Source organism: Papio anubis, chromosome 3 (genome assembly GCF_008728515.1).
Source record: "Papio anubis isolate 15944 chromosome 3, Panubis1.0, whole genome shotgun sequence".
Classification (NCBI taxonomy): domain Eukaryota; kingdom Metazoa; phylum Chordata; class Mammalia; order Primates; family Cercopithecidae; genus Papio; species Papio anubis.
The window spans coordinates 172381397-172397519 of record NC_044978.1 but is presented as its reverse complement, the minus strand read 5'-3'; positions in this window follow the sequence as shown (position 1 = coordinate 172397519).

Here is a 16123-nt window from a genome sequence, read left to right as displayed (position 1 = left end):
AGCAAATATACCACCACAAGTATGAAGTTTTGTGTGTATGTCTGTGTGTGTGTTTATACACAGACATACACTATTCCATTTCAGCAGTTTGGAAACAATGAAAGTGCTCATCAGTGAGATATTGGTTAAATCACTTGGCATAAAACCATTCAATGGAATTTAAGTAATCATTACAATTGAAGAGATTCTTTATGCAGTGATAATGAACTTGAGGATGTCTTTTAAGTGAAAAAAACACAAATAAAGAATAGTATGTATGTATCATACACTACCATTCAGCATATGGGTAAAAATTATGGGGAAAGGAAATACAGACTTGTTTTATATATATAAAATACCTAAGAAATAATAAAGTTATAAAAATGTGTCAGGATTGACTGCCTTCATATGACCATCTCTTTTCAATGTTGAAATATGTGAATAACAAACAAATAATTAAAATTTGTTCAGACAGATGAATCTTCATTAAACTTATCCTCATGTGCTGACTAGATTTTCTTCTCTCCTTATCTTTTTTTGTTCCTTCCTTCATTTCTTCTCTCACTTTTCTTATTCTTTCTTTTTTTTTCCTGATTTTCTTCATCTTTTTTCCTCATATCCCTTTCCCACGCTCCTTCCTCTTTTATCTCTCTTCATTTCTTTCCACCTTTGTAACTGGCGGGTCATGAGGCATTGTAAAGAGTAGGGTTTTTTTTTTAGAAACTCTGCTGGGGCCCAGAACACTTGTCCTTCAAGGGTGCACCCACTGGAAGCTTACAGCCTCCCTCTTCTCCAAATGATCACCATTTCTCCAGCACTACCTTGCTCTATTTTCTCCTTTAATAGTGTATCATACACTAAGGGACAGAGATCAATGGGATATCAACATTGACCTTAGTCACGACATTATATGACAGTGTGTGTAAGGAAAGTCCATGATAGGAGATGTGAGCTTGCAGAACTTATAAAAGCAACAGTGAAAAATCCAATAATGGGCAAGTACAAGAGAAGCAGCCATGAACACTCTTTGTAAGCATCAGAAAAGTCTTTACAGAAGAGACAATTCTTTCTTTCAATATTTAAGAATGATTAAATGTAGATATGAAGAAAAAAAAATCCCAGAAAGAGCCTAGCATATGTGAAGGCATAAATAATTATAATATAACTGTGTTTGGTGGAAATGTTTAAGTTTTTACGTATGACTGAAACCAATGGTTGGTAGTGTGAGGAAGGGGCTTGTAATGTTGGGGATGGGACTATAAAGTCAAGAAAATAAAATTGGGCCCTAAAGAGTATTATGGTTAATCAAACGTGTATTGTGATAATCTTATATATCAACTTGACTGGGCCAGGAGATGCCCAGATAGCTATTTCTGGGTGTGTCACAGAGGGTGTTTCTAGAAGAGATTAGCATTTGAGTTGGTAGATTAAGCAAACCACATGGCCCTTCTCAATGACTAAGCATCATTCAGTCTGTTGAGGGCTGAATAAAATATTAAGGTGGAGAAATATATTAACTCTGCCCGACTGCCTGAGCCAGAACATTCATCTTTTCCTGGCCTCTGCATTCCTAGTTTTCAGGCCTTCTGACCTAGACTGGAATGCATAATAATTTTTGTGGCTCTCAGGACTTTAAGCTACACCCCCAGGCTTCTTGAGTCTGCAGCTTGCAGGGAGCAGAGAGTGGAACTTCTCAGCCACCATAATCATCACACGGGCCAATCCCTTATAAGGAATTTCTTCATATATATAAGAAGATATATATGTGTGTTTGTGTATGCATAAATGTGTGTGTGTATGTAATTCATTTTGTTTCTCTGGAGAAAACTAATATATGTGTGATGCTAAAAAAATTCATATTTTATTCTGCAGGTTGAATAAATGGAGTCATTAAAGTCTCCACCAATGTCTCTTAACCATGAAAAATACGTAGGATCACATATTACAAGTCACTATGTTAGTCTTTCCCCACTCCTAATTTGGGGAAACCCCCCAAATTTACATTTTTAAGGGAGGACCTGTATTACTCTGTTCTCACTGTGCTATGAAGAAATACCCAAGGCTAGATAATTTATAAAGCAAAGAGGTGTAATTGACTCACAGTTCTGCATTGCTGAGGAGACCCCAGGAAACTTACAATCTAAGGCAAAGGAGAAGCAAGCACTTTCTTCAAAGGGTGGCAGGATGGAGTGAGTGCAAGCAGGGGAAATGCCAAGATGGCCGAATGGGAACAACTCCAGTCTACAGCTCCCAGCGTGAGCAAAGCAGAAGACGGATGATTTCTGCATTTCCAATTGAGGTAACAGGTTCATCTCACTGGGGTGTGTCAGACAGTGGGTGCAGGACAGTGAATGCAGCCCACCGAGAGAGAGCCAAAGTAGGGTGAGGCACCATCTCACATGGGAAGTGCAAGAGGTCATGGAATTCCCTTTCCTAGCAAAGGGAAGCTGTGACAGATGGCACCTGGAAAATCGGGTCACTCCCACCCTAATTCTGCGCTTTTTCAACAGTCTTAGCAAATGGCACATCAGGAGATTATATCCTGCACCGGGCTTGGAAGGTCCCGTGCCCACAGAGCCTCACTCATTGCTAGTACAGCAGTCTGAGATCTAACTGCAAGGTGGCAGCGAGGCTGGGGGAGGGGCACCTGCCATTGCTGAGGCTTGAGTAGGCAAACAAAGTGGCCAGGAAGCTTGAACTGGGTGGAGCCCACCACAGTTCAAGAAGGCCTGACTGCCTCTGTAGACTCCACCTCTGGGGGCAGGGCACAGCTGAACAAAAGGCAGCAGAAACCTCTGCAGACTTAAATGTCCCTGTCTGATAGCTTTGAAGAGAACAGTGGTTCTCCCAGCATGGAGTTTGAGATCTGAGAATGGACAGACTGCCTCTTCAAGTGAGTCCCTGACTCCCGAGTAGCCTAACTGGGAGGCACCCCCAAGTAGGGGCAGACTGACACCTCACACAGCTGGGTATACCTCTGAGATGAAGCTTCTAGAGGAATGATCAGGCAGCAACATTCGCTGTTCAGCAATATTCACTCTTCTGCAGCCTCTGCTGCTAATACCCAGGCAAATAGGGTCTGGAGTGGACCTCCAGTAGACTCCAACAGACCTGCAGCTGAGGGTCCTGACTGTTAGAAGGAAAACTAACAACAGAAAGGACATCCACACCAAAACCACATCTGTACGTCACCATCATCAAAGACCAAAGGCAGATAAAACCACAAAGATGGAGAAAAAACAGAGTAGAAAAGCTGAAAATTCTAAAAATCAGAGTGCCTCTCCCCCGCAAAGGAATGCAGCTCCTTGCCAGTACCTGAACAAAGCTGGACGGAGAATGACTTCGATGAGTTGAGAGAAGAAGGCTTCAGACGATCAAACTTCTCCGAGCTAAAGGAGGAAGTTCAAACCCATCGCAAAGAAGCTAAAAACTTTGAAAAAAGATTTGACAAATGGCTAACTAGAATAACCAGTGTAGAGAAGTCCTTAAATGACCTGATGGAGCTGAAAACCATGGCACGAGAACTATGTGATGAATGCACAAGCGTCAGTAGCCAACTTGATCAACTGGAAGAAAGAGTATGAGTGATTGAAGATCAAATGAATGAAATGAAGCGAGAAGAGAAGTTTAGAGAAAAAAGTGAAAATAAATGAACAAAACCTCCAAGAAATAAGGGATTATGTGAAAAGACTAAAACTACATCTGATTGGTTACCTGAAAGTGATGGGGAGAATGGAACCAAGTTGGAAAACACCCTGCAGGATGTTATCCAGGAGAACCTCCCCAAACTAGCAAGGCAGGCCAACATTCAAATTCAAGAAATACAGAGAACACCACAAGGATACTCCTTGAGAAGAGCAACTCCAAGACACGTAATTCTCAGATTCACCAAAGTTAAAATCAAGGAAAAAATGTTAAGGGCAGCCAGAGAGAAAGGTCGGGTTACCCAAAAAGGGAAGCCCATCAGACTAACAGTGGTCTCTTGGCAGAAACTCTACAAGCCAGAAGAGAGTGGGGGCCAATATTCAACATTCTTAAAGAAAAGAATTTTCAATCCAGAATTTCATATCCAGCCAAACTAAGCTTCATAAATGAAGGAGAAATAAAATCCTTTACAGACAAGCAAATGTTGAGAGATTTTGTCACCATCAGGTCTGCCCTACAAGAGCTCCTGAAGGAAGCACTAAATGTGGAAATGAACAGTCAGATGTTTATAAAATCATTAGATCTCTTGAGAACTCACTCACTATCACGAGAACAGCGTGGGGTAAACCACCCCCATGATCCGATTACCTCCATCTAGTCCTGCCCTTGACACATGTGGATTGTGGGGATTACAATTCATGATGAAATTTGGGTGGGGACATGACACAGAGCCAAACCATATCATTATGTATTTGAAGCAAAGTCATGGAAGATACACAGAAATTAGTTGTTTTCACTCTTGTAACCTCACTGGATCATCATAGATGAGTATATATTTGTGGTACAGAAGATGAAATAGGAAATTTGTTCTAAAAAAAGACTTGAAAATCAATATAATGATTTCCCTTTCTATTTGAAATATTCACATATATCTGCATGTATAACCTGAGATGATGTACAGACATTAAACTTTCTCATTAGAGGGGTAAAGAGATGGGAAAAAAAATCAACAAGCTTTAAATTGCAAGTCACAGTTGCAGTAAAACACTTACGATCACACACAAATCAGAGAAGAGAATTATGTTCCTAGATTCAGAAAAGCTTAGTAAATCCATCGAATTTTAAAAATTATCCCCACAAGAAATTTATTGTTTGCATGTTTTTGTTTTTATTTTTGTTTTCTCCCTCAGCAAATTGAAGATACTAGCGTTAGGGCAGAATGAAAATTTAGCAGAGAAAATGTCCAAGTCTATCACTCCCTAGCTTTTGTTTGATATTGTTAAGAAATCCTGTATCTTCCTTTCAGCTTGCCTCAGGAGAAATGATAAGCCCTCCAGAGACAAATTCCATTTCTCCATACATCTCTGATAAAAGAAGTTTAGAAATTTTTTAGGACTTGAGCTGCTTAAATTCTCAAATGGAATCAGGCACCTAGAATCAATGCCCTACTTCCCTGACCATCCCATTCTTGATTTTCTTGCCTCATTTTAGATAGCTCTCAAATTTAGAGAATATTATACATGATCTACTTTAAAAAGTACAACTTTTAATTGCCTTTTGATTCATTAAAGATAACTTGGGTGTTTCAGTGCTAAGGGATGTTAGTGGCATTAATTCAACTCTTTCAGTTTTCAGAGTTGGAAACAGATAATATTATGAGTTCTGAGAATAAGCACTGGATCATGAATGAGGAGAACTGGGTTTTACTATTAGCAGTGCAGTTTATTATCTGCATGATATTGATAAGTTATTTTCCCTTTCTGGACCTCAGTTGCCTTACACATAAAATTTGTGTGCTGCTTTAGAGATTCTTTATAATCTTTTTCTGTGCTGCTATTCTGTCTCCCTGTCTCTCTCTCTCTCTGTCTCTCTGTCTCTCTCTCTCTGTGAATATATATATAAATATATATATACACACTTTGAGAAAATACATCTAAAAATACATATATACTTATTTAATAAATATATTAAAAGTAAATATACATATATACTTATTAAATAAGTGTGTGTGTATATACATATATATACACACACACAGACACACACACTTCTCTATGCCAAGATGGCTTGAGCTAGGCTCTGTAGTGTTATATCCTCTGATCTCTGCCTTCTAGGCTATCATATATGTATGAAAATTATATTTGGAATCAAATAATTCTCTAAAATTTTATTTTAGAAATGTGTGGAATTATCTGTAGCAAGAAATTAATGCTTATAACAGATTAATAAGGAAGACTGTGACTCTCAAAACTTTAGAACTACTAGTTTAATTGGTTATTGAAAACTAATTTGGTATTCAGGTAATTGAGTCAAATAGTTAAGACATTTCTGTCATGGATATTGCACTTTAGGAGAGAAATAGACAACAAACATTAACAAACAAATATAGAAGCAAGCTAAATTCAAATGGGGACAAGTGATCTAAAAAGTAAAGTAAAATAGGATGATGTGTTATAGAGTGATGGGAAAATAGAGCTTTTAGATTCAATAATCAAGAATGAGCCTATGGGAAAGTGATGACAGCAACATAGGGGAATAGAAAGCCCTGAATTCTTCTTCCTCACCACAGACATACCAATTCAGCCACAATTAACAGACAGATTCCTTTTGTGAGAAATCAGAAACTAATGGAAAAGCTCGTGCACTTCACGAGAACACACAACCAGACTCAATGGAACTGGTGGGGATATCTGGAGCTTCCTCTCTCCAGATATCCTGCTCCCAGGACAGTGTCATACAATCAGAAAGAAACTCCAATTTGCCAGTTTTACCCAGAGGGAGAAAAGGGGCTAATTCATACATTCAGAACCCATATTTTCCAAGGGATATGTCAAAAGACTGACTTTGTGTCTTACTAGTCTTGGAGTTCTGATGGATGTGGCACAGGCTAGAATGGAGGCAGCAGGTTGGGCTGGTCCCTTCTACTCAGCACACAGTGGGCAAAATGAAACCCTCGGTGGAAATATAGACTGATAGAGCAGAATAGAGCCTAGAAATAGATGAGCACATGTAAGGTCAACTGATCTTCCACAAGGATACCAGGAATACACAATGAGGAAAGGGTCGTCTACTCAATGAATAATGTTGAGAGAACTGAGCATACACATGCACAAGAATGAAATTGGACTCTTGCCTTACACTGTACGCAAACATAAACTCAAGATGGATTAAAGACTTAAAGGTAAAACCTGAAAGCATAAAACTCCTAGAAGAAAACTTAGGGGAAAAGCTTCATGACATTGGTCTTGGCAATGATTTCATGGAAATTACACCAAAATTATAAACAATAAAAAGAAAATAAATAAATGGGACTACATCAAACTAACAAGCTTCTGTACAACAAAGAAAAAAAATCAGCATGATGAAAAGGCAACCAACAATAGAATGGCAGAATGTATTTGCAAACCATATATCTGACAAAGGGTTAAGCTCCAAAATATATCTGGAATTCCCGCAACTCAACAGTAAAATAAATCTCAAGAAATAATAACAAAAAACCTGTTAATCTAATTAAAACTGAGCTAAAGGCTTAAATAAACATTTTTCCAAAGAGTACATATAAATGTACAACAGGTACATGAAAAAATGCTCAACGTCTCAAATTATCAGGGAAATGCAAATCAAAATCATAGCGAAACATCACCTTATACCTGTCAAGATGGCTATCTTAAAGAAAAAGTGTTGATAAGTATATGGGTAAATTGGAGCCCTTGCATATTTTTGGTGGGAATGCAAAATGGCGCAATCACTGTGGGAAACAATATGGAGGTTTCTTAAAAATTTAAAATAAAACTACCAAGTGATCTAACAATCCAATTTTTTGGTATTTATCTAGAGTAATTGGAATCAGGATATCAAAGAAGTATTCATATTCCTAAGTCCATTACAATAGCTAAGATGTGGAAATAATCAACATGTCTATTAATTAATGGATAAATAAAGGGTGGTATGTACATACATTGTGTGTGTTCATACACAGGCATACACTATTCCATTTCAGCAGATTGGAAACAATAAAAGTGCTCATCAGTGAGATATTGCTTAAATCACTTGGAATGGAATAAAATACAATGGAATACTACTTAGCTTTTAAAAAGAATGGAATTCTGTAATATGTGATAACATGAATGAATCTTGATGACACTGCGCTAAGTGAAATAAGCCAGTCACAAAAGGACAAATACTACATAATTCCACCCATATGAAGTAGTTAAAATAGTCATTATAGAATCAAAGAATGCAATGGGGTTGCCAGGGGCTGGAGGAAGGGAAAATGTATTATTACTAATCAATAGGCGTAAAGTTTCAGTCAATCAAGGTAAATACGCTCTAGAGATCTATTGCATAACATTGTACCTATTGTCAGTAATAATGTATTCCACACTTAAAAAACTTTAAGAGGGTAGATCTCATGTTAAGTGCTCCTATCACAATAAAAGAAAAAAGAATGGCTCTATGAAGAGGTGGGCTTTGAGTTCAGATACTGAGTTCAGAATGTCACAAGTGAGCCAGCCATGAGGCAGCACCGGGGTAGAGCCTTTCACAAAAGGAAACAGAATATGCAAAGACTCCAAGAAGGATCAATCTGCGCTTATTCCAGGAATTAAAAAAAAAAAAAAGGAGAAGGAAGAAGAGGACAGTGAGGCAGCAGAAGAGGCCATGGAAAAGAGGGGAGAAAAAGGCCAGTGTGGTCAGGACAGAGTAAGAAGAGGAAGTGAGATAAGGTTAGGCACACAATCATTAAGTGGAGAAGTGGAGCCAGATAGGATATAGTAAAACGTTTAAAGTTTTTTTTCAGTCATGACAGAAAGCCATGAACTGGTCTTAGATGAAAGCATGGCATGGCCCGATTTACTTTTTAATTTTTTAAAAATGTTTTGTTTGTTTTTTGAGACACAGTCTTGCTCTGTTGCCCAGGCTGGAGTGCAGTGGCACAATTTAGGCTCACTGCAACCTACGCCTCCCAGGTTCAAGCAATTCTCCTGCCTCAGCTTCCCCCATAGCTGGGATTACAGGCATGTGCCACCATGCCTGGCCAATTTTTGTGATTTTAGTAGAGACGGGGTTTCTCCATGTTGGCCAGGCTGGTCTTGAACTCCTGACCTTGTGATCCGCCCACTTCGGCCCCCTGAAGTGCTGGGATTACAGGTGTGAAACACAGCGCCTGGCCGATTTACCTTTTATAAAGACCACTGGACTGCCATGTGGCAAAGAGAATGTAGTAGAAAGATGGGAGGACAGCACGGAGAAAAATGCCATCGCCCAGGTGAGAGTGGTTGAGACAAGAGTGTCTGGAGTGGAGATAGAGTGGAGTGAACTGATTTTACAAAAAGTTTTCTGTTAGACTCACTTGGATTCACTGACAGACTGGATGTGACAGCATGTGGATGAGGAAAGAGAGGGTAATTCTAGGACAATTCTTAGAGTAACAGGATCAACTCCTGTATGTAGCAGAACTTAAGAGAACACAGTTGTGTTTAACATAGTTGGGGAACTATGGTCAAAAGGTACTAAGGCTATTCATAACCCAGAGATCAATGAGTACAGAGCAATAATAATAATAATCAACTTTTATTGAATAAGTATTATTACCTATTATTATGCCAGTTTTACAAATTAGGAAAATAAATGAGGCTAACTGTGTTTAAATATTTTGTCCAAGGTCGCATGGTGAGACACTGTATTCTGCTTCTAGGAAGTGTTCATAAAATGGTGGCTGGTTTTTTTGCCATAATAATTACAAAGTTAGTAGGGACTATACCACAGGAATAGGGGAGGACACCCAAATAACCAGGCATCAACTGAGCTCCACGGTCCTTTAAGAGAAAGCAGGATAGGCTCAAACGCTGTTGTTTTGTCTCCTGAAATCTATGCCATCCCCAAGATTTCTGCAAGTCCCAAAGCCCATGTTTGCTCATTACTCATTGCCACTTCTCCCGTGGATTCCTTATTCTTCTTTCTGTCTCTCCTCTCTGATCTATTGCCCCTCTTTGTTCCAGTCTGCCTCAGTCACAGACCACTACTCCTTTACTCCTTTGCCTAGATTTCCCCCCACACACGATTCACAGAAGGCATTAATACAGAGGAGAATTTTACAAGAGATTTGGATGCAGTGGCAGATGAGAGGTAAAAGGAAAGAACGCATAACTCATAATTGAATGTCAAATATTAAGTAGTTCTGCTATTTAAAAATACTCTTGATTGCACCTGCCATAGGTAAGTCTCAATTCCCACTTTCTTTTATAATTTTTTTTTTTTTTTTTGTCCCAGGGCTTTAAACTTTCACGTTCATCTCTCTCTAGACCACTGCACCTCCTTTCTTATTGGACACCTCTTTAATACCAGGATTCTTCTATAGCTCTGATACAGGACAGTTTAATGATCTCTGTGTCACTGTGGCACGTTTTGACTTTATCTCCAAACATGTCTATTATGGTGAGCTCTTGTGTAAGAGAGATTTTTTTTTCCTCCTGAAATCAGCTTTGAACATTATGCGTTTGTTCCCTCTCATATCTCCTCTCACTGGTTTTGCCTTCTTCCTTCCTCATTTACTATCTGTTTTTATTATATATAAACACAAATACATATTTTCTTGGAAAAAAATTGAATCTGTCCTTTGATAATCACCTTGAGATTATGTTTTTATTGCTTCTACTGTTCTGTCCAGAAGGCTGAGCTTTGATGTCTGTGACTGAAGGTAAGACTTCAGCCTTCATTGAGTCAGTGTAAAAATAGACTTATAAAAGTCACACACCTTCTTTGTAAGCTGCAACCCTGCCAAGTCAATGTGAATCACCTGCCAAATTTAATATCAGGCTGGGACATGTCTGTCCTTTGGTTTTATGCTGTTTCCAGTAAGGCTGGCAGTTTCATTATATTTATAAAGTTATGTACATATTATAAGTACATGCCAGTCTTTACCCTACTCACCTTCAACTTTGGCCTTCCCACTTGCTGGTCTTTTCTATTCTCGGAAACCAGATAAGTCTTCCTCAGTCACAACTATGATTTTCCCGCTTCTAAATTAAGAACTTTTCATAATTCAGCTACTGAACATGGAGCCTGCAGACTTGGCATCACATCTTGGCTCCTTGACCCAGAATCTATGTGAACTTGGGCAAGTTACTTACATTATCAAGTTTAGTGTCAATCTCTGTAAAATGGGTACATTCTTACCTCACAGGCTAATCATTAAGATTTATTTGGAACTGTGTGAAAGAGTTTGTAAACTCCAATACGTGATTTAATATAAGTTGCAAATCTCCTCATATGATGAAACTTAACCTTTTAGTCTGTTCTTTTTTTAGATGGAGGCTTGCTCTGTCTCCACGCTGGAGTGCAGTGGCACGATGTCAGCTCACTGCAACCCTCCCCTCCCGGGTTTAAGCGATATGGATCCTGTCATTCATAAACCATATGATCTTGGAAGAGTTGTCCCACCTTATTGAGTATCAGTCTCTATGCCAACAGAATGATTACTCTTATAAACATACCTACCACCTGTGTTCATCTAAAAATTATACAAAGTGATTATAAATAATAAAAATTTAGCAAAGGACAAAGTTAAGCTTTGTATTTTTGTAGAGGTTTCACCGTGCCTAGCAAAGTCTTGAATATATAAAAACAAATCCAAAGGAGAATTCACTTCTTTTCTTGCTAAGCCACTATTATTTTCTCACTTTCTGCATATAGTCTCAATTTCTTAATGGTAGAAACAACTATGATGTTTTTCACTCTTTCCTCTCCTTCACAGCCTGTCAGTAACCAGCCCTATTGATTCTACTGATTAAATAGCTTTGAAATCCTCCCACTATCTGCTGCAGCCTTTTTTAATTTAGATTTTCTAATTTTATTTTCTGGAAGATGGCATCAGCCTTCTCTCTAGTCTTTCCAGTTTCAATTTATTTTCATTGTGTTATTCCATCTATCACTTAGTTACCAGAATAGGTATTCTTAAATTGAAATCCAATAGAACTTCATCCTGGCTCTGAGGTGTGCTATACTTTAGACATGGCTTTGGAAACAAACTGCCTGAGAACTGCCACTTAGTATCTTTGTGAGCTCAGTGGAATTATCTCTCAGTTCCTCAATTTATTCATGTGGTGACCATGAGTATGTGCCTCTCAGATCTCTGGCTGCAGGGAACATCAAATGGACCAATGGCCTCAGACATTGCCTTCTGGAACACACCACCACATTCATGCTGATGCCATGCCTCCCTCAGGCGTCTACAGGAAACCACTGAAAAACTGCAGAGATACTAGAACAGACCCCCCTTCCTGGGAATCACAGGACTTCTCTCATAGCTGTCTCTGGCATGAAGATTTCCCATTGACCTTGTGGAACTTCCTCTGACTGTATTGCAGTTTTAAAATCTTCCACTCAAGAGTTCTTCCTTTTCTTACTCCTTCATAAAAGATAGACCTGCACTGTGGTCTGACCTGCTCTCCTGGCCTCCACTGGATCCCACTTCATTATGCCTCACAGGTATTTTCCCTGATAAATCCCTTGCATATCTAACCTTCTCTCAACATTTGCTTCTTGAAGAACCTGGATCAACCTACTTCATCTGTAAAATTGATATAATAATAGTATCTATGTTATAGGACTATGAGAAAGATCAAGCATAATATAGCTATAAAGTGCTTTCAAAAGTTTCCAGTGTCTACTGGGTGCTACAAAATTGTTTGCTGCTATTAGCATCGTTATTAATTTGCTACTCACTCAACATAGCATACACTTGCATGAAGTAGAGTATACATATATAATCGTATCTGCCAAACACACACACACACACACACACACACACACACACACACACACACACACAAACTCCTTTTTCATTCCAACCATGGAAAGTCATAATTACCTTTCAGGGTGCAGCTCTGAAATCATCATCTATAAAATACCTTTTCTAACTCACTTCCCTTTTCTTCCTATAGTCCCATGTATGCCATCCTCCTACAACTTTTATTAACACTAATCTCATTGTGGAGTCACTGATTATTGGTTGCTACTTCCAATGCTTGAGTCTTTCAAGGACTTAGATTTTTATCAAGTATTTTTGTTTTGTATGTGTTTGTAGTACTTTGCACAATACTCAGCACATTTTGGAGGCCAATAACATATTTTTTTAAATTACTGAGAAAATGGATGTTTGCACATATGCATTGTATTGATTTAGTAGCAATACAGGAATAAAATGAGCCACGATATCACTCAAGCTGGAACAGCTGAACTTCCTTTGCTTGAGTAGAATCTATAACACTCAAAACTTCTCAAATTTTTCAGTATCAGCCTATGACTCAAAGACTAAGGTTTTTGAAATCCAAGTTAAATAGCTGTCCTTGGTGTATGTAGGGAGGCACCACTAATGAAAAATAAATGCTATTCTTCCATAAATCACTTTGTCCTTCTACAAGTTCCTTCGGGCTCTAACAGGCTATAATTCTAAGCCAACGTCAAACAGAAGCTACTGAAAATTCAACATTACTCTTAGTTTCATAGTTTTTATCTTCTTCCTTTAATAAATAATTGAATAAAGACAACCTTGAGAAAAAAAAGGACTGAAGGAATACAGTTCCTTGACATCTGTCCAAATCTTGTGCCTCATTTTCATATCCAGCTGATCCTTTTTAGTCTGTGTTTCCACAGACCTGGTTATCTTCTTACTCTAATACTCATAAATGAACAATGATAATGATAACAAAACTTTCCATTTGTGTACATTTATTAAATGAATTTTTTGATCACCTGCACTGTTCTAAGCACTAAAGAAACAGTAACAAACAAAACAGTCAAGAATAAAACAAATACACAAAAGCTCACTTGCCTTTATGGAGCTCACATCCTGGTAGAGTGAGATAGATAACAAATAAATAAATGTGTAAGATGTAATATGGTGATTAGTTTGTGGAGAAAGGTAGGAAAAAAGCACCAAGAGAATATAAAGTCCTCAGGGTCCGGCGAATGTAAACTTTTAAAATAGGGAAAAATAGAGAAATCCTCACTGGGAAGAAGACATTTAAAGAAGTACATGATATAGGTGAAAGGATGAAGCAGAAGGTATCTCAGGAATAGCATATCAGACAGAAAACACTGTCTTTGAGATGGAGTATGTCTAGAATATTTCAGGAACATCAAGAAACCAAGGTAGTTGGAACAGGGCTCTCTAAAAGAAGAAAGTGGTAGCAGATGAGGCCAGAGAGATAACAGGGAGATAGGCGTAGGTCATGGTAAGGTTGCTGGATTGTACCCTGTGTGAGATGAAGACATACTAGAGGTCTTTGAATATATTTTCAGAGATTTCTGTGTATACATCTTGAATCAAGACCTTTGTATGATACCATGCCCTCGGTAGGAATAACACATAGGGCCAGGAACCAAGAGGTGGAAGCAGGTATGGGCCTCTTACTGTAATTCCCAATGACCCACTCAGAGAATTTGAGCTTCCTGTACAAGCAATGCTATGCTGCGCAATATTACAAGTCCTCCTCATCAAAAGGGGAACATTCCCACAAAGGGCCAAAGCAAGGGTTAGATATGGTGCTATGGCTATGCCTAGGAACTTTAGATTCCTACTGTCTAGGGATCATAGGGGAAAAGAAGACTCATTTTCTAAAGCTAAATTGGAATACGCTTCGTGCCCGTGCGATCCACTAGACCAATGGTGTTGACAAATGCACAGGTACCAAAATTCTGGCCTGAGAAGAGCATAGTAAGAAACTGTGGGGCTCATATTCCTCCAGAGGAGGGTCTGGGCTTTGCCATAGGTAAGCCTCCAAGATCAGCATAGGTGGCAGCTACAGGTAAAGGTGATATAGGTTAAGTCATGGAGAATGGAGATAATGAGTTTCATCTGTGGTACTAAGACTAACTGTATGGTAAGAATTGTAGCTCTTCTCACTAACATTCCTCTTTTAATTTACCTCTCAGGAATGTAGGAGGTGTTATACCCAAATGAATATAAGAAGGTGGATGTGAGCAGCACAAGGGATGGACTTCAGAAGAAACAGTGATGAACCCCCAAGATGTCCCTCTTGGGGAAAACATATTGCCTTAGCTTCTGGAGGTGCTAAGGTCATAACCTTCAGGTGTCAGAACCTTCAAGTCTTGTCTCAAGAGACCCATCTTGCTCAAAGTCATCCTCTTCCCAGGGCAATCTGTCAATAATGGCTGGTTGAGATGGGGTCTATGAAGGTCCAGCTATTCCAACCTAAGGAAGGAAAACATTAGAGGCCATTTTATCTCCAGAGCCTCCTGTGGGTTGACTTGAGGTTGTAAAGCCTACATCTCAACTCAACGTCTCCCTCTACCTGATCCTATTTTCTTTCCACAGGTGTCGATCAAAAGGGCACTCCATAATAAATATTATTCTTGATGAACTCTGTCTCAGAGTCTACTTCCTAAGGAACCACTGTTACAGGGAAGGAGGTGCCTACTGTCTCATGAATGGCTCTTTTGTTCTGTTGACCACCCAGATTCATTCCAATAGTCAAATCTTAGAGATGCACGGGTGAATTTGGGTTAGAGAAATCTCAATTGGCCCAGCATAAAATAGCGAGAAAATGTGAGACTTCCTGGAGCTAATGTTAGAGGAAGTGAGGAGAGAGAAAAACAAGCCAAAGAAAGAGAAACAAATCAGAAAACAGTATTTATACCGTTTTCTAGCACTATATGAGGTAAAGCAAACCACTAGAAGAATTCCAGTGGCATCATGATCCGAAGGACTTTGAGTAACAAGGATGACTGATGTGGGATTTTACATTGTTTGCCTTATGTGCATTGTTCCTTCCTCTTGTTTAACATCCAGTGAGGTCTGCCATTTACAGAGATCTTATATGGTAGCTTTTATAAAAAGGGTCATATCTGAATTGATAAAATACAGAACAGGTAGGAAGCTGATCTATTAATGTATCAAATTTATAGGAATCAGGAACTCAGAGTCATTGGTAACCGTGGTAATATAATCTCCAGTGAAGGTGCTGGTATTTAATCATATTGAAACCTTAAGCAGCATTTGAGTTGTGTCTGTTTACTTGTTTGTTTAATCCTTTAGAAAGTGCTTTCTTATGGATAAGGACAGTGCCCATGATGCAACAAATTGCCACACTCATAATTAATACTCCTTAAATATTTGTGTAATAAATGTATATGGGCATGAAGGACTGTATTTAGTCGTACAGATATCTGCCTCCTCATTAAACTATGAACGTTTGTGGATCAGGATCACTAAAATAATTATTATGCAAAGTGCCTAGAACAATGTTTGACTCATAATAAATGAGTTAATTGATGACTAGAATGTCTAAAACTGATACACACCAAAGCAAGACACAGGTGTCAAGGATCAATTTATTCTCTCAGCTCTATAAAACTAGAGATGGGACTGGTGAATATAACTTCTTTACTACCTGGCACAATGCTAAGCTTTTAAGTAGAGGGCACTGGAGAGACACTGCAGCAGGAAGAGAATTTCCTGGTTCTGATAAGCTCATTT